The 18,151-nt window shown below is 39.9% G+C and overlaps 1 protein-coding gene across 3 annotated transcripts in view; it reads left to right on the top strand.

Moving 5' to 3' along the window:
- Window positions 1-18,151, top strand: part of BMPR2 (bone morphogenetic protein receptor type 2) — a 154,743-nt gene that overhangs the window by 40,894 nt on the left and 95,698 nt on the right. Inside the window, exon 2 of one of the 3 annotated variants that reach the window (XM_075001703.1) lies at window positions 16,156-16,295. The exons of the other annotated variants lie outside the window; for them this stretch is intronic. The gene's annotated coding sequence lies outside the window, so the exon portion shown is untranslated. The remainder of the gene's footprint in view (window positions 1-16,155; window positions 16,296-18,151) is intronic. 3 annotated transcript variants of the gene reach the window in all.

Here is an 18,151-nt window from a genome sequence, read left to right as displayed (position 1 = left end):
AAAAGACTGCTTCACCTATGAATTACTGTGTTTTATTGTGTTAAATGGGCTTAGCTGAACTCTTGGAATTAAATTTAGCCTTTAACTTCTACAAGCTGTTGTAAAGCTGACTACAGCATCACTTGGCCCCTCATTTTTCTCTGTTTTAATGAGAGACAACAATTATAATAAGGCAGTCAAACTTCTGTCCTTCAATACTGTTAATAAAAATGACATTTCTGTTGCAGTTTTATGACCCATTTGAGAATGAAGTAAACAATTGTTTGGCAGTCTCCCTAAACACGAGCAGTTGAGCAAGACAAGGCAATTTAAAAGATTCTTTGAAGTTGTTCAGACCTCAGATTTTCCATTTCTTTAAAGTTGTACTTTCTGTTGGAAAGGGAAAATGTCAGTTGATCCTTATGTCTTCACGTTGCTTTCTATAACGGTAAATGTGAAAGAAATGCTAATGTATATGCCTATGTATATAGGTTTTTGTAATGCACATGCATAAGTTTCTTTAAGGTATACAAGACATGCAATAATTTAAAGTACAGGTTGAACCTCTCTAGTCTGGCACCTTTGGGACCTGACTGGTGCCAAACAAGAGGATTTGCTGAACCACGGGAGATCAGTATTGTCTGTCAGCATTACCAACATGTGTACTGCTTACTGGGCTCTTAGAAGACATTTAGGGATAAAATACAGCTAAATAACAGCACAGAACACTGAGAGCCAGGACTGGTAGCTATAAAAAAAACTTTATGGGACCGCAGAAAACTTGGACACACCCATGGTAAATGGTTGTCCAGCTAACTAAAATCATGCCAGATGTTGTCATGCAAGAGAGTTGCGGACTAGAGAGGTTCAGTCTGCATTATATGCTTCAATTACACAGCTGGAGAAATCAATGTTTAAATGAATGCAAGAGGCCGTATTTTAAGATCTTTTAAATATTTGAGACCTAAAGGAACTCTGTTCTTTTGAAGTCAAACAAGAAAGTTCATAGCTTTCTGAAGTTGTTTTTCTGATACAGAAGGAAAAAAGTAGAATGCAACCTGTGAGCATACTGTTAAATTAAGACTATTAAAATGTACATATATATGGTGCTGGTGTTGAAGCTTTGAGTAGTACTGACCATAAAAAGCTAGCGGATAGAAATACTGCTCTACCAAATGTTTTGCACAACTCAGATGTAAAATTTTACACCAAGATTATCTCAGTGTGAAGACACCCCAGAATAGTTCAGCTTTTGGCAGTTATGTGATTATAATGTGAATTAATCTCACTGAATGACTCGAAAGAGAGTGTTACTTGGATACACTTGGATTCATCCATTCTGTCTTCTTCACACCTCTTCCCACAAAGTCCCCAGTACTTATTGAAAAAAAAGACATGAAAATTAACTGCAGTGTGATAACTACTGAGCACTTTCAGCTGGGAAAGGCACTATTTGTTCATGTTAGCTGATTTGTTATGTAAATTAGCTGTATAAATCTCTTCCAGGCTTTTAAATTTTCGTTTCTTTTTCAAATACCTGAGTTGTAAACTAATACCAAGAATGCTAAGAACATAGCTAGGAAAAGAGCAATTTTGTCAGCACAGCTGGGCCAGAGGGAGATCATTTTTCCTGGAGGAGTGGTGATTTTTGTTGTTGTTGATAGCATTATGTGTATGGTAAACTTTGATACAGCACAGTTTTTATTGTACACTGAAAATTAAAATAAAAAATGTGCTAATTTATCTGTGACACTGGACTGCAAAGCACATGGAAAAATGAAATTCATATGCTCATAGATGCCCGCAAACTAATCCAAACTAGCCAGTTTGTATCAGAGCTCCTAAAACAATTTCCTGTTCCAGTAAGTACACCACAGTTTTTTTTCTGACTTTTACAAGCAATTATTGTGGACAGCCTCACCCATTTTATGTTCCATATTTACATTTAGTATACAGTTTTTGTACAATTAATACGTATTGGAAGTATTCACTTGACATGACTGTTGAAGGTATGGGAGTTATTTTATTCATATTTTGTTTACGCTTATGAAAATGCTTCAAATTAAGGGTGAACTATAGTCGGAGAAATTGGACACTGGTAAACAGTGTTGCTCTTTGTACAGCAGCAGATTGGTTAATCGATTCCTGCTGCTGCTCTCTGCAAAGGAGCCAGGTCAGAACAGGAGGCCCACTGTTCCTGTGTATTCTGAGACATAGCTATATTTATAGTTTGCTGGGATCTCTCTGGGGACGGTTAGCCAACTCACTGTTGTTGGGTTGTTTTTGTTTTACTACTTTTGTTTTGGTAGTGCATACTGTTATATTGATGAGTGATTTAAAACACTTTTAAAGAGATGCATTAAATTTGTATAAAACTATTCTTCAAAGTCTGAAAGAAAACTTAGTTACCGTACTTTCCTGTTTTTTTTTTCTTATGCCTCTCACAATGATGTTCATTCTTAGTTTTGGGGCTTTTTGGTTCCTATTAGGATTCTTGGAAAGGGTTGTTTGATCAACTTTATACTAAGTCTATGTGAACTGTTATCACTCTTGCAAAGTAAGACCTCCTAAATTGGTATAAACCAGGATAAGGAAATCAGCACAAGCAAGGGAATCCTCTGACCAATCAAAACGTAATACAGGGGCTGGCGAGGGTTGACGAGTATTTCAAGTCGTACCATAATTTATCACATTTCTTCCAAGGTGTCTCAATTAAAAACACAAAGACATAATTTTCAGGCAATTAAAGTGAGTATATAGCAGACTACTGATATGTTTGCTGTGAAAATAAGTTTGTTTTGCCCCAAAAAATGAAAATTCAGAAACACTGATATGCACACTGGAAAAACTGGTCTTGTTGTTTTTGGCTTTTGATTTTTTTCATATATCTTTGTCCACCATATAGAAAGAATGCCTGGCTGTTGGTAAGCAATGGGCGGAGAGGTGAAGGGGAGGTGATTTTGACCACTGCAGTTCACTTATTTATTAAGGAAACGATGGGAGTTATGTGCCTGGAAGAAGTGTAGGTGAGGTAATTTCTCTATGGCTGCATCTACACTAACAAGTTCTTTCGAAAGATCTTTTCGAAAGAAGGGGGCTCTTTCAAAAGAGCCCATGCAGCATCCACACAAAAAACATTCTTTTGAAAGTAAATCAAAAGAATGTGGCGCTCCTTTTGAAATTACTCTTCTTTGCCGGCTCAGGAAGAGTGCCCACTTTTCAAAGCTTCTTTAAAAAGAAAACGCATGTAGACACTCTGCAGGGACCTTCTTTCAAAAGAACAGTCTTCATTTTTGATCCCTGGCCCATTATTTCAAAAGAGATGGGGCTGTGTGTTTGCTCTCTTTTGAAAGAGCAGATCATTTTTTGTGAGTGGATGCACTCTTTTGAAAGAAGTTCTTTTGGAAGAGATCTTCCAGAAGAGCTTCTTTCAGAAGATCTCTGTAGTGTAGACATAGCCTATATATCATCACTTTTCATTCATTTTAAGAAGACTGAACCATTAGTCGATTAATGTGCAAAATAGTCTTTTCCAGTGCACAGACATCTGACTGTTTCTGTTCTTTAACAAAAGCTGAGTATAGGACTTAGGAAGACTCAAAGAAAGCAAACTATATTTAAAAGGGAACTATATTAAGTTCCATTTTAACTACCTCTTTATCCTACTGTAAAAGTATATATTACTTAAAACAAAACTTAGTCAGTTGTATCTTTGGACTGTTGATTTGGATTTTTTAAAAAGATATACCTTCATCTCTGCAATAATTAATCAACGTTTTGGTTTGTTGTGGTGTCCACTGGAATTGCTTAAAATCAGGTTGCAAGCCTATATAGCCAGCTTGTTGAATCTGTGACTCATATACCCATGCACATTTCAATCTTTTTTTGCCTCTAAAAATAGTATTGCTAGAGTGTAGTAAGGAATTTTAAAATGAATAATTTTATTCATTGAGTTCTTTCTGGTCATAATTTTCCACAGTAGGTTAGGATCTCCTTGAATGTATTCAGCTATCTAAAATATTTTTCATATAGGAGATGGTCACAGAAGACTCATTTGAATGTTTCCTGGTGTGCTGATCGGACCACTGACACTTGCCTTCTCGCTCTCTGGGGCTTCCCTCCACCCTGTCCTGCCGAGTCAGATCCTCTGGTCTCTCCCAGACAAGGCACAAAGTTGGAGTTACTGCTCCTGTGCAGAGCAATGCAGACCCTGAATAACCACAGCTTTGGGAAGGTGCAGTTCTAGGGCAAAGCACCCAGGAAATCAACCCCCAGAAGGGATCAAACCCTCAAATAAATCCATCTCTCTGTGTGCAAAAGATTTGCACAAGGAGGGCTCATTACATAAGCCTCCTTTATCAATGAAAGGGAGATATGCATAATCATAACCCTCTCCAGGAAATGACAGTTTACAGTGGGATTGATTATAAACAAAATATTTTTATTAAGCAAAACAGTAGGATTTAAGTGATTATAAGAAAATGGGCAGATCAATGTGAGTTACCAAATTAAACAAAAGAAAACACATAGCTAATTCTGTTCCACTCAGAATATAGTTACTTGTGAGTTCTTACCCTAAACAGCTGTTTTTATATCAGGCGAAAGCTTCAAGTCAGAAAAAGATGATACCATAACCCGGGTCTCCAGTATACTGTAAAGCACTTTTGTTTGTCCTTAGGGTATGCCACATAGTTTCCAAGGCAGAGTGAAGATAACAATGGAGGAGCCCCAGGGACCTCTTTATACATTTCCCCTGTGGAGGAAATTCCATTGTTCATCTTGGAATATATTTTTTCCCACAAAGAGGAGATTGTGACATGTGTGAATCACTTGTCCCTGTCCTTTTCAGGCAATCAGCCATTGCCTACTTGCTGGTCTGATTGTAGCCAGCAAAGTTCTTCAGATATGGATTGGCCCCCAATTTCAGTTAAGTAGTGCTAGCCTCTGAGAAACCATGCTGTCGCAATAGGGTATCCATACCTCCTGTTGAGGTCTTTGCAGAGGCAGACATTGGGAACACAAATAAGTGAACTGTACTTATAACGTCAAATACAAAAATAATACATGTGCAAAATAGGATTTACAGATCCAGCAGATTATACCATTGGAAACGATAGGGTACAAGAGGCATTTTGTCCAAAGCATCTCTGAGGAATATATATTTATATTCATAACACATTTTCTATAAAGCATTGGGAAATCCATCACAATTTTCACTCTTATTTTTGACAATTTGAACTTTCTTACTTGTGCCCAGTTGCACTGCTATTTTTTCCCTTTCTTGTGTACCAGAAATGCTTATATGCCTATCCATATTGTACATGCAGATTTAAACTTTGGTTTCCTAAGATGTCTGTGCTTGAGACTTTTTGAAATATGTTTTTGCAAACATTTTTGTCAGCGAAATATAATTGCTCAAGTGTTCTTGGAAAGGGAACAGATTACAAGCAAGCCTCAAGAAAATTAATCTTTATATAACAGAAATGCTGAGAGAACATTTTCTTCCTTCATAGTTATGGTTATTCTAGCCTTTAATTTTTTAAAAAGTTACTTCAGATGTTATTTAAACTCCACACCAATGGGCGTCCTGAACAATGTGCCCCCTCTACTCTTTTGCATCCACAGGCAGAATTAATTTTTTTACTGTGCACCATGGAATGTGCAAATGTGCACCACTAGTAGAAAGATAAAACCCAGGTATGGGGACTCTGCCAATCGGCGGGGCATCATATGAGTTTCTCCCGAGTGGCTGCACAAGTGCACAGCTTACAGGAAACACTGATCCTGAATATATTTTTAAACATAAGACCTTACAGATACAAAGGAAAAAGAAGGGGGGTGGGGAGCAACAGCATTTCTTGATAACCACTAGTGACACATACAACTTAAATCCTCCTGCTGCACTTTCTTGTTGGAAATCCCACATTTCATTGCTTCAGTTCTTCACCAATGCTTGCTCAAAAGGATGGGCTTTGCTTTGTGCCTTTCATGTCAGCAAACCCAAGATGTTTTGGAGTTTGGTACACAGGACATTTCAAAGGAATAGGCTTTTGCCAAAAGTCTCTATAACAGCGATATCTGACTCCGAGAACTTTACAGGTAGCAGTTGTTGCAAAATGATACAGCAGATTTAAATAATGTCAAGCCCATGTCTTTTCAGGGACATCCTTGAAAATGTAAACAGACTATCAGGCTTCAAAGTTTCTTTTCTTCACTTTTCATTCTGTCTCTGCAGGAGAATCAGCAGGGGGTGGGCACCATGGGGATTCCTAGAACTCATTCCGAGTTTGCAGAGAGAGCCATTGTTTTGAGGTGTGGTGGGCTTGCTTCCAAGACTTTTCCACTTGGTTTGTACAGAAAACTTCATTCAGTTCTGGAGGAACACTTGATACAGTTCTCTGGGATCCAAAACACTTAAGTTTCACTCCAGCTCACCACTTACATGCCTAATAAAGCAAGCTAACTGCTGTTTCCTGATGCTGACCTGGCCAAGGTGCAGGTAGTCTAGGTACAGGGTGAAATTGCAATCCACTGTTGTCATACACTGCACAGTTTAGACACATCTTTCATACAAACACCATATGCTGCTTGCATTTAAGCACCGATTGCTTTGCAGCTTACATAAAGCAAACCTATCAGTGTGTTTCTGCCTACCTGGTTCATTATAAACCAAGGGTGGGGATACTTTTTTTTAGGTTGGGGGCCACTAACCCACAGAAAAAGATCAGTTGGTGGTAACAGGTCAGGTCCAACTAAGAAGTGCACTTTAAAAAAAAAAAAAAAAAGAAAAAAAAAGAAAAAAAGGTGGCTCCCAACTGAAAAGCAGAAGTAGGAAGCCTTCACCTTACCACCCTGAAGCTTCACCCCAGGACCTGGGGGGAATGGGGCTAATAAATTTTGTTGGGCCCTCCTAGATTCTGGGTTGTGACAAAAATGAGGTGTGCAGTACAGAGGAGTTCCTGGGACGCAGGCAGAGGTTGGGGGGTGGGTATGGGCAGGTGGTAGGGTGCAGGTGTGTGTTAGTGAGGGTGGGGAGTTAGGATGCAGGAGTGGGCTGGGGTGCAGGATCTGGGAGGAGGGAGGGTGCAGGAGCTGGTTAGGAATTGGGGTATGGGGTCTGAGCAGGACTGGGCAAGGGATGGGGGTGTACGTGCCTACCTGGCTCAGCTGGTGGAGGGAAAAGCACGTTGCTCCACAGGGATCTGCATGTCCCAGGAAAGCATCCCTTGCTGGCACTGCGCCCATGTCTCCCATTGTCCGTGATTCAGCCTCTGGGAACAATGGAGGGGATGCCTGCACAACGTGCTTTGCTGGAGCAGAGGAGCAGCTTCCTCTCTGCTAGGCAGAGCCTGCAGGCTGGATGTGGCTGCAGCTTGTCTGGATTGGGCCTGTGAGGCTTAGGGCTTCCCTACCAACCCTCCCCAAAGTGGCATGAGCTGGTTGGTACCGACGCTCCAGCCATGGCACCTCCAGGACAGGCAGGGTGGGTGGGTCTGCAAGCTGCAGACCATAGGTCCCCACCCCTGCAGTAAACGTATTCACAATACTTCAGTTTTTTCACAAATTACTTGTTCAAGCTTGTTCAACTCGTTAACTTGGGCATGTTCATATTGGTTAAATTATTATCTACAGCTTGTTAAAACAGACATGCAAACAAAAAAGCCGTCAACCCACAAAAATACTTTCTTCCTTTTTCCCCCACCCACAAGACATAAGACTCCTAAACACTCTTGAGCATCTGCTACAAATATTTTCGGGCTGATTAGAGGGAGGATTCAGAGAGGCACCTGGAAACTTAAGTGACGTCCTTTACATGAAATGGAAAGGAGAAGGGATGAATTCTCAAGCCATAACCTGCTTCCTGATGCATGGTTATTTGGACATCTGTGCCTTGCTTAACCAGCTGAGGTCAACTTACCCTGTAACAGAAAACTGAAAGTTCTTTCCCAAGCCTTCATTTGTAGCTTATCCTGTGGTAAGGTAAAATGTAAAAACGTTGTTTGCAAAGGTCCACCCTAAAACCTAGATACGTATTGCTGCCTTTTTTTTTTGTGCCGGGCTGCATGATTTCTGTATTATTGGAACTTCAGAAGTTGCTGAGGTAACGCAGTTTGCGGAGCTTTCCACTGTTTTATTCCCCACCCCCAACAAAAAAAAAAAACAAACCTCTGTATAGACCCCGCATATACAACACTTGATAAAGTGAAATGTGATGAGGTAGAGATGAGCAGTGTCAGTTCAGTTTAGATCTCTAGCATGTGGCTGCTCAGGAATTTTTTGTAATTATTTATTTTATGCAGATGAGGCAACTTGAAAAAAGTCTATATGACTTCTTTCCTGGTCCATTCCTGATCAGTAATTTCTTCTAAGGCTTTTATAGTCAGGACTATGTATTCTTGTGAAATTTCTGGTGTGGACTGGTTTAATGTTTATCTCAGCAAAAGATGGGTTGTAGGGTGTGTAGATCCTGTGGGATTCTGATGTGTTTAAGATGCTTTCCAGATTGGTTCCTACAATGAGAAGATTAAGTCTAATGTTGATTTATAACACAGCAAGACATACAGGCTGTGTCTACACGGGCACAAATCTTTGAAATAGCCATATTTCAAAGATTACTAATGAGGCGCTGAATTGAATATTCAGCGCTGAATTAGCATTAGGACACTTCTGGCCGCGGCGCTTCAAAAGTGCCGAGCTCGGTGCGGCCACACGGGGTTCCTTTTTGAAAGGACCTGCACCTTTTGAAATCCCCCTTGTCCTGCTCACTGATCAGAATAAGGGGATTTTGAAAGGTGTGGGTCCTTTCGAAAAGGACCCCCGTGTTGCTGCGCCAAGCTGCGCGCTTTTGAAAGCGGTGCTTTCAAAGTGTCACCGGTGGAAGTGTCCTAATGCTAATGAGGCACTGAATATTCAATTCAGCACCTCATTAGTAATCTTCGAAATATGGCTGTTTCAAAGATTTGTGCCCGTGTAGACACAGCCTTAGTGTTTTACTTCTTCCACTTCATCTTCTGTTCTATTTTTAGTTCACTTGATTGTATCTCTAGGATAGGTGTGTTTGAAAAGGAAGAGACTTTATCAGTTAGAGATTGTTTGTTTGATATTTACAATTGGCTTCTGGTTTATAATTTTGAGTTACTTATTGGTATTTGAAACTTAATTGGGTTCTAATATCCAAGTACAACTTGTGTTAAAAATGTTAAAATATGTACACTATTGGGTTGCCAAGTGAGGAGGTAAATCAGAGCTGCTGATCTAAAGGGTCTATGGTATTCTGGGTTTCTGATCTATTCGTTTACAAAGTCTTCTGTGAGCATGACTTTTTTGGGGGATGGGGAACTATGTTGATCATGGAACCATTTTATTATGTTGATACGAGGCTGTTAGGCTTAGTTTGAAGGTCATTAAAACATTGTTACTGGAAAGTTTAGGGAGGGTCTTTTCTTTTTAGTGTATATCCGCCATTCTATCATCCAGAAGTCTCAAATAACCAGCATTTTAACCATAGAAAAATTTAGATTATCCGTAAGTACAGTATAGTGAAAGTAATACAAATAAATACAGCACATACAGTACATGTTTACAGTGTACAATACTACTGTTGGTAAATAAAGTAGTCTGCATACATTTTTGTTTACTTAATATCTAATTTTGTTTTTCTTGAGTGTTTTTATTGCTAGGTATATCTCTCTTATCCAGAATATTTGACGATCTGGCAACTTCCTGGTCCCAGGGCTGCTGGATATGAGTTTACTGTATATAAACATGAATAGATGTAATGTGCATATGTTAAGTAAAATGTAGCAATTGTTCTCAAACTATTTCATCACATGGATCTTGTTTTAATACAAATGTTCAAAAACACTATTCCCCAGTGTGTACACCTCTTGTCTTGTCCGCCACGATGACTGTCTGGCATCTTGTTCATGATCACATACATTCCTTGTGGCAGCTACCCCAGTTGCTTAAATAATCTTTTTGGGAAAGCTTGTCCATTATGAGAATAGTTGATGTTTCCAATACAGTTCCAGAGAAGGAATTTTAATAATCAGTAGAGAGTCTAGCTGCCATCAGTAAAAAAACAAAACAAAATCACTTAATTTGTCTTTCAGTTTAAAATGCAGATCCTTTATAGGAATATTAAGTAAGCAGGTAGAAGGCGGCCTCTAGAAAACTGACATTTTGTCACAAGAAGCATCTCTTTAATAATTTCCTTTGAAAACAAAGTAATTCTGGGACACAGCCACCCCCGTTTAGTCTATTGTCTTTTCTGTGCAACCCCTCCAACAGGGCACATCCCTAACCGCAAAAATATTCTGTACCTTAACTGATGTCTTATACCATCTCTATAGGAATTTATAAAAAATTACTGCATTACTTACACAAAGTTGAATTGTCTATCCCCTTTCCCATGTAGACCTCTAGTCAGCCACATCATTTTCTTTGAATCCTTCTCCCATCTTTTTGTCTGGGTTGTTTTCTTATCAACGTTTTCCATAGAAATTATACGTATCATAGGAATTAAGGCTTTTTTCCAACTTCTGTGTCAAATGAGTAAATTTTTGTATTTGATGACATAAAATTTGTTTTTAACTTAGCCATTATTATTAATATTTGGGCTCTAGTCATTAGGATTTACCCTTGTTTGTGTGCTATATTGCTTACTTTTGCTTTCCACTTGTAACTGAGATGCATAGTAATAAGCGATATGAGGTAGGGAAATTTGCCTTACAATGCTTGGGTTCTTCTATGAAATTTGTTCCTAAATATTTTTCTCTATGTCCATTTAAATATATGTAGCCATCAATAATTTGGTTTGAGCCTTTCAGAATATTAATTCATAAAAATCTGAGTACTATAGTTTATTTTGAAATTTACAAATTTGTTGTTCTGGAATTAGTAACAAGTTCTAGACAGTTATAAATTTAATAAGGTGTTGTAAGCATACAGAGTCATTCTAATCCTGAAGACTTTGTAATCCTGAAGACTTTGTAATCCTTTACAAAATGGCACTATTACCAAAGCAAATGATTGGGGATCAGAGGATGAGGGGGCGTATGACAGAGGAGTGATAATTAAACAAAGCAGATGCTGAAGTATGAATATATAGGGCTGATATGCCGCTGTAAAACTAATTTCCAAAACAAAACCTTAAGCAAAATCTGTCTGAGGTATTCCCACACCTTTCAGTCAAAGGCTTTCTTAGCATCCCAAGAGAACCTTTCGCAGCAAGACTTGCTAGAATTAACATTTTATATATCCCATTTAGAGTTCCTGTGACTATCCGAGGGATGCCTTCCAGGCGAAAGTCTGGATTGTTCTGGGTGAACACACTGAGCAAGAGATGCACTGCTGTTTGCTAGACCCCTCACCAGGGTTCCCTCTGATTTTTTCCATCTGTGGACAGAATAAATTTAATGTGCAGCAAAGCATATGGGGGTGTGTACCACTAGTAAAAACATACACTGCCGACTGTAGGCGCTCTGTTAATCAGGTGGATGCATTTGAATGTCTCCTGGGTGACTGCCCAAATGCTCAGCTTACAGGGAATGGTGCTTCTGACAAATGTTAAAAATCAGTTCGTATGATGCAAAGTTAAGATCTTTTCCTTCTTTAGGGACAACCACAGTTTTTGGCTCCTTATGAGAATTTGGAATCTTGTTCTTCTGCAGAATAACATCAAGCAGTTAAAATAGGGAGCAGAAAACCTGGGACCTGCAGAGTTATTGATTTTTAAATTTTTAATTACATTTTCAAGGCCCTTTGCAGCAATTTGCCTATCAATTACTGTGCTATACCATCCTTTGAGAGCTGAGGAAATTTCAGGTTTCCTGAAATATCAATTTACTAGGAGACTTACTTGGTGTGGCCTTAGTCCAGGACTTGCATCAGGAGGCAGGGGCCACGTGGCCCACTGTCTGACTTTCCCTGGGGGTTGGCCCAGGGTGGTGCAGGGCTGCACAGACTGCCTGCTTACTTCTTCCTGGGGCTCACCCAAGGTGGTGGAGGGATGCATATGCTGTCCACTGGGTTTTCCCCAGGGTGGCAGGGACTGTGTAGTCTTGTTGGCAGTTGCTCCCCAGGGCAGCAGGGTTTGCACACTGCATTGCCCCAGGTATGGCGGGGGTGTGTGCATTGGTCGGCAGCTGTTCCCTGGGACTGGGGTGCTTGTGAGTTTAACTGCCCCCCTGTGGTCCTTCGTGAATATAACTGTGCTTGCTCTTATACCCTTCCCTTTCCAATTGATGCAAGACAGTCATGTTCCATGTGTATCACATTGTCCTGGCACAATCAAACCTTGACTTTGCATTAAGTATGTAAAAGGCAAGCTGCATACCAAGTATGGTGGTCCTAGCTCTTACCATTTAGGAGGAGTTCTTGAGCAGACTTACGAATGGACGGATACACAAACTCTCTAAAATATGTAATAGATGAATTCAAGATGTGGATGTTCTGAAGCACTGAAAGTATGGAAAATACTTAACAAATGTTTGAGATCTGTTTTGATTCCAGTTTTTTAATTTTTTCTTTTCATTGCTCAACAGCAGAGTGGCTTACTTATCATGTATGTTTGTGGGTTTTTTTTGTAACTTGCTGACTAAAAGCCTGTGAGCTTCATGGTCCTTCTCATCATATTTTTCTTAGATATAACTAAATGTTTGCTCAGCTGTCCTATTTTTAATAGGTTAATCTTTCCTCTGACCTCAACTATTTTTCTTACATGCTTTTTTAGGTGTAGTAGATTTTTGTCTGCCTTCTAAACCATGAAGTTCTTAATAAGTCTCTTGCCTTTATGAGGTACGATCCTTTTTTAATTAAGATTCCCCCACATTATCACTTTTCCAACATCTCGGAAAACACTCATATCACTTGCTAATCATTTACTTCCATATATTTATGTGAATTTTCTGGCAGCCTTTTGAAACAACCTGGATTTGAGGAGGAAAGGAAGTACAGTAGACCCCTGGCTTATGTGGAGATTGCATTCTTGTGCAGCCCCTCATAAGTCAAATTTCACATAACTGGGGTTCTGGGCTCCCCACCACTCACAGGAGAGGGGAAACTGACCAGCGCTGCTGTGCTGGTCAGTTTCGCAGCTCCTGTCAGTGGTGGCAGCCAAGAGTCAGGCTGCCATCCCTGATAGGAACTGTGAAACCACTCTTGTCAGGAGTGGCAGCCTGACTCTCATAGCCCCTGAGAGGAGTGGGGAAACTTCTCCTGTCAGGGATGGCGACAGCCGGCTGCTGCTTCTGACAGGAGTGGTTTCCCTGCTCCTGTCAGGGGTGGCAGCCACTCTTATCAGTGGCGGCAGCCAAGAATGGCGGGGAGCTGGTGCCTGGTGCCTGCCTGCCAGCTACTCACTGGAGCCAGGAAACTGACCAGCACTGCTGCACTAATCAGTTTCCCAGCTCCCCTGAGTGCTGGGCAGCCCAGAGCCAGGCACCAGCCACTGAGTCGCATTAACCTGAGATTAACACAATTTGAGTGCGCATATTTTGGGCTTATACTGTATAAAATAACTTCTACAGTGTTATAAGAGACACTCGCTTGCCCTCTCCACCTGTTAGCTTAAATTAAACCGTGTTATTGATTTGAATTCCATAGGCCAGAGTCTTCAATCACACTTTCAAGGGTGTTTACAAAATGAAAAAGGACCTTCTTATTTTAATGACATTACCTTTGTGATTAAATGATATTCAGTGTGAATAAAGATTCCTGCAAATGGCCATTCTTCCTGTACAATTCTCAGGTGCCTTTTCATGAAGTTCTTTATTTGAACAGGAATTTTGGAAGCTATAATACCTGTGCTTTTTATTTGCACTCTACTGTGATATTTAAAAATACCCATAATCTTTCCTATAGAATACCTCAGATTTTTAAATCTTTCTGTTTAATTTTTGTGTTGTCTTCCCCCCCACCCCACCTTTTATCCTTTGCTCTGTGGCTGATTTTTGAAATTGGGCTGTTGATGGTTTTGTCAGGATTGTCCTTTTTTTAAGTTAGCTTTTTGTGTTTAGAGAGCTCTTAGTAATGCGTAAATAAAAGCTTTGTCTGAAATGTCTTTTCCTTTGAGTGGTTTTACTTTCTTGATGTTACTGAATGTGGAAGGCTGCAAATTTCTCTTGCTGGGATTTCTTAGACTTTTTGGTCTCCCTCCATTTCATGGAATAGTCAGATGCAGATTTTTTTTTTCCTTTGTGCAAGTTTTATTTTCCTCTTGAAGTATAAAACCTTGTGTTGCACTTGCAGTTGATTTTGTTATTCCCAGTTTTGCATTATAGTTTCCAGGTGATATTAAGATGTGTGTGTTCTAACAGAAAGCGATGTAAGGTACGGAACAATATATTTTAAAAAAAAAAACTGTAGAGATTGGAAACTTACTTAAATTTTCCTCATTGTGTGGGTTTTAATTAGGCTGTTTTTAGGGTAGTTTATTGAAATAATTTTATATAAAAAAGACTTCCTAGTTAATGAACAATACTGCTGTTGGGTAGAATTTTCAAAAGCATACAAGTTACGTTACTCCTCTTCTGCTCTACCTTAGTAATATGCAATTGTGATATTTACGTATCCCTTAAAAACAGGCAAGATACTAGAAAAAGTCATAGTTAATGCTGTGGGGGGAGGGGATTAAAAACTTATAATTTTATAAAATTGTAATTTAAAATATTTTGTGAATATTTTAGTATTGTGCATATTTTATTTTTCAAAATCCAATATAATTATTCCAGTTTCAGTTATTTTCAGTTATTTATTTCAAAATACCTGTCAACAAGTACATAGTCAGGATTTTTTTAAACGAATAGATTCTTTATTAGGCATATTAATACCGAATATTAAGTAATATTTCATTTAAATTACAGCGCAGAAATGTATTTCTGTATTGCTAGAAGCAGTACAAAGGCTTGGGTGGATAGGAATCGGGGATAATGGTCAAGTTGAGGGAGAAAGAGGGAGGTAAGGTGGAAGGTTATTGGGCAGCGCATTTTTTGGGGTGGGGAGATGGTTGGGGAACTTCCTCCATGTAGACCCTGGCTGACTCCTAGCTTCTCCCATTGAGTCAGGAATATTTGCCTCCATTCTCATCTGCCCCTATTTCCTCCCAAAGCCACTCCCCACTCTGTCCAAGTGTTTCTGCATCCCCTTCTCCCTTTCTCTCTGTGGTGCTCAACCCCTATTCCCATTTAGCCCCTGGCTCTGTATTCTCTTCCCCACAAATCCTGTGCCTCCTCACTGGGCCTCATGTCCAAAGCACTTGGAGGAAATTTTCCTCCCTTCTTTCCTCTCCACAGACAGACTGCCCTCTCTTGTGTTACCACAGCAGCTCTGGGTGGATGAAAGATATAATTCCAGTGCTCCTCCAGCAGAAACTGTTTTCTTCAGGGGACATGAATTCTGTATGTGTATAAGGGTGCAGAATTCATTCAGGAGTGTGTAGTAAATTTAAAAAAAAAAAAACAAGACTAAAGAAGGGTGTAAATCAGTGTTTCCCAAACTTTAAACAGTCATGTAATTCCCTCTGCCAGTCCCGGTGCTTATCTCCTGTTTTTTAGTAATTTATTTTCTGCTGTGTACCTCCTTGAAATCCTTTTGCGTGCCAGCAGTAGTACACGTACCACACTTGGGGAAACACTGATGTAAATGAACTGTGTTTAGTGCTTCTTAGCAGCCTTCAGTTGCATAATCGTTCAGCTTGATATCATGGGGAAAAGCGCACACGTTCTTAGGTAGAAGAAACTTGGAGCGTTCAAGGTGCCTTTTCTCAACTTGGAAATGGAATGACTAGTTACTGCAAACATGCCTGGGAGAGGGATCTCTTTGTAGACAAGGGGCTGCGGATGGGATTAGGACAAGATTCTCTTACTTCCATTATGGAGGTATTGCATCTGAAAACGGGGTGCTTCAGCTCTTACAGATCGTATATGGGCAATATAGAGACCTTGAACTCTCCATAAGGTGAGAGACCAAGCAAACCAGAGAAGGGTCAGATATTATCAGCCTCCCTTGCATAATTTTTTTCTGAAAGCTGTATGTGTAATTACTGAGTGACCTAACTCTGCTCCTGTGCCCTTTCCCAGCAGTAGACTCTTCATTAGGCAGCAAACACTCCAAGCTCAGCATCTGCTTCTGAGATGGAATGTCAGCCAAGACGATGCTATCCATTTTATCTTTCAGGTCTCCCAGGGCTCTGTATTTCATTTCAAATGACATTGGATCAGTCAATAATAAGTAACCCTGCAAAAAGCGTCATGAACTTTGTTGACTGGATGGCCAAGGACTCCATTTTACGGCCGAGTGAATTTAATTAAATCAAGGTGATTTTAAATCATTCCCACTGTTACTACTTAACCTATTTCTTAAACAGTTGTCTAAATTTGTTCATTAAAACATGTTACAGTAAAAGATGTGTTATCCAGCACTCGGGTAACGGGCACATTTGTTAACTGGTATTCGGGCCAACTGCCCTTCTGGGGCCAGTTTCACAGCTGGGGCTGACAAAGCAGGACTGGCTTCCATGGGGTTGCCTCCCCCAGCTGGGGCTGAATGCCCTGCCAAAACCATCTGCCATGGGGCTGCCCTCCCTAGCCCTGGGGAGCAGCATTCTCCTGAGTTGCTGGCTGTCCTTACTCTCTCTTGCAGATTTTCTTAACTGTAACAGAAGTCCTCAGAACACTAAATGTATGGTGTCCTTAAATCTTTTACAGTTAGCTTTCATCTTCCCCCCTCCCATTGTCATTTTAATTCAGAGACTGAAACAGAAATGAGTTTTCCTGCCTTTCCTCCCAGTAAATCTTTTAAATATTGTATGAATAATTCCAAACAATGAAAATATTCTCTCTGCAGAGGAAGCCGCTGCTGTAAAAAGTTGGCTTAGCAACTGATGGAACTCTCTTTCAAGGTGCCTGGCTAATGGTTTTCACCAATTCAGCAGGGTGATTTTGTTCCAAACATCATCACTAAACTTGTTATCATATTGTTTCACTGTAGCTCTGAAATTTATTACTACTGAGGAGTGATTTTGAGATGTCCATGCCATGTCATCATCACCATTATCTTCAGAAATTAGGCATCTACTTGTATGTCTGGGGTTGAGAATGTTTGCAAGAAAATGAGGTGGAGTTACTGCTCGAGTCATTTGCTTCTTTATTGCCTTTAGTTTAATTTTCTGGTGAGATACTTCTCTTGACATGCCTTTCAAATGTTGACTGCATCAGCAATGCAGCAGCAATTCCTGGAGTTTAAGACTATGGATAATAGGCTTCAGTATACTGACCATATCCTCCCTGCTCCTCTTCAGTCCCATGTTAGCTACTTTGGATGATATACTTCTGTTTGTTTAATTGCCATTTTCTTCACAAAGTTTTATGAGGGTAGACCAATTTTTAATTGTTCAAAACAATCAACCACAGAATTCCATCGGACATTTTGAGTGAGAATGAGTTTGGATCCTGCTGTTCTCTTCACTGACGCTGAAGCAAGATGGTGGTTACGGAAATATTTTGTGACTTCAGGAACATTTGCTTTTACTCCTGGAGAAAACATACTTAAGTCTTTGACTATAACAGATGCACTTAATGGACACTGTAGTCATATGTTATTGAGGAGCAGCCTTCCATTTTTTGTTCTTCTAAGCGTCTTCTCATCGTCGCTGTTCAAGTTCCTTCTCCTACACTGTATCTAGGACTCTTCCATGAATTTCTGCTCTACTGGGTAAAGCGTAGCCTGCTTTTAAGGACTTAACAATGTCATTGAAAGTGTTTGTTAACAATCTGAAAAGGAGAATTTGTGGCATAAATGAACCAAGCAACTTTAATCTATTGTGTCTTTTGCTATTTGCTTTTCCTTACTACAGATGAATCCATGGTCTTGGTACAAGTTGAACTTCTCTAATCCAGCACCTTCAGAACCTGACTGGTGCTGGATGAGAGAATTTGCCAGACCACAGGATGTCAGTATTGTTTAGAAACATTACCAACACTTTCACTCCTTACTAAGCTGTTAGAAGTAGTATAGGGGTAAACAGCACTAAATAGTAGCACAGAACAATGAAAGTCAGGACTGGTGGCTGGCAACAAACTTTATGGGACCATGGGAAGACTTGGCCACATACCTAATACATGGTCATCTAGCTCACTAAAATCATGCTGGTTTATCGTTGCCAGATGAGAGA

The sequence above is a fragment of the Carettochelys insculpta genome, chromosome 8 (assembly GCF_033958435.1).
Source record: "Carettochelys insculpta isolate YL-2023 chromosome 8, ASM3395843v1, whole genome shotgun sequence".
Classification (NCBI taxonomy): Eukaryota; Metazoa; Chordata; order Testudines; family Carettochelyidae; genus Carettochelys; species Carettochelys insculpta.
The sequence above is the reverse complement of the archived record's forward strand: the minus strand, read 5'-3'. Positions and strand labels throughout refer to the sequence as shown.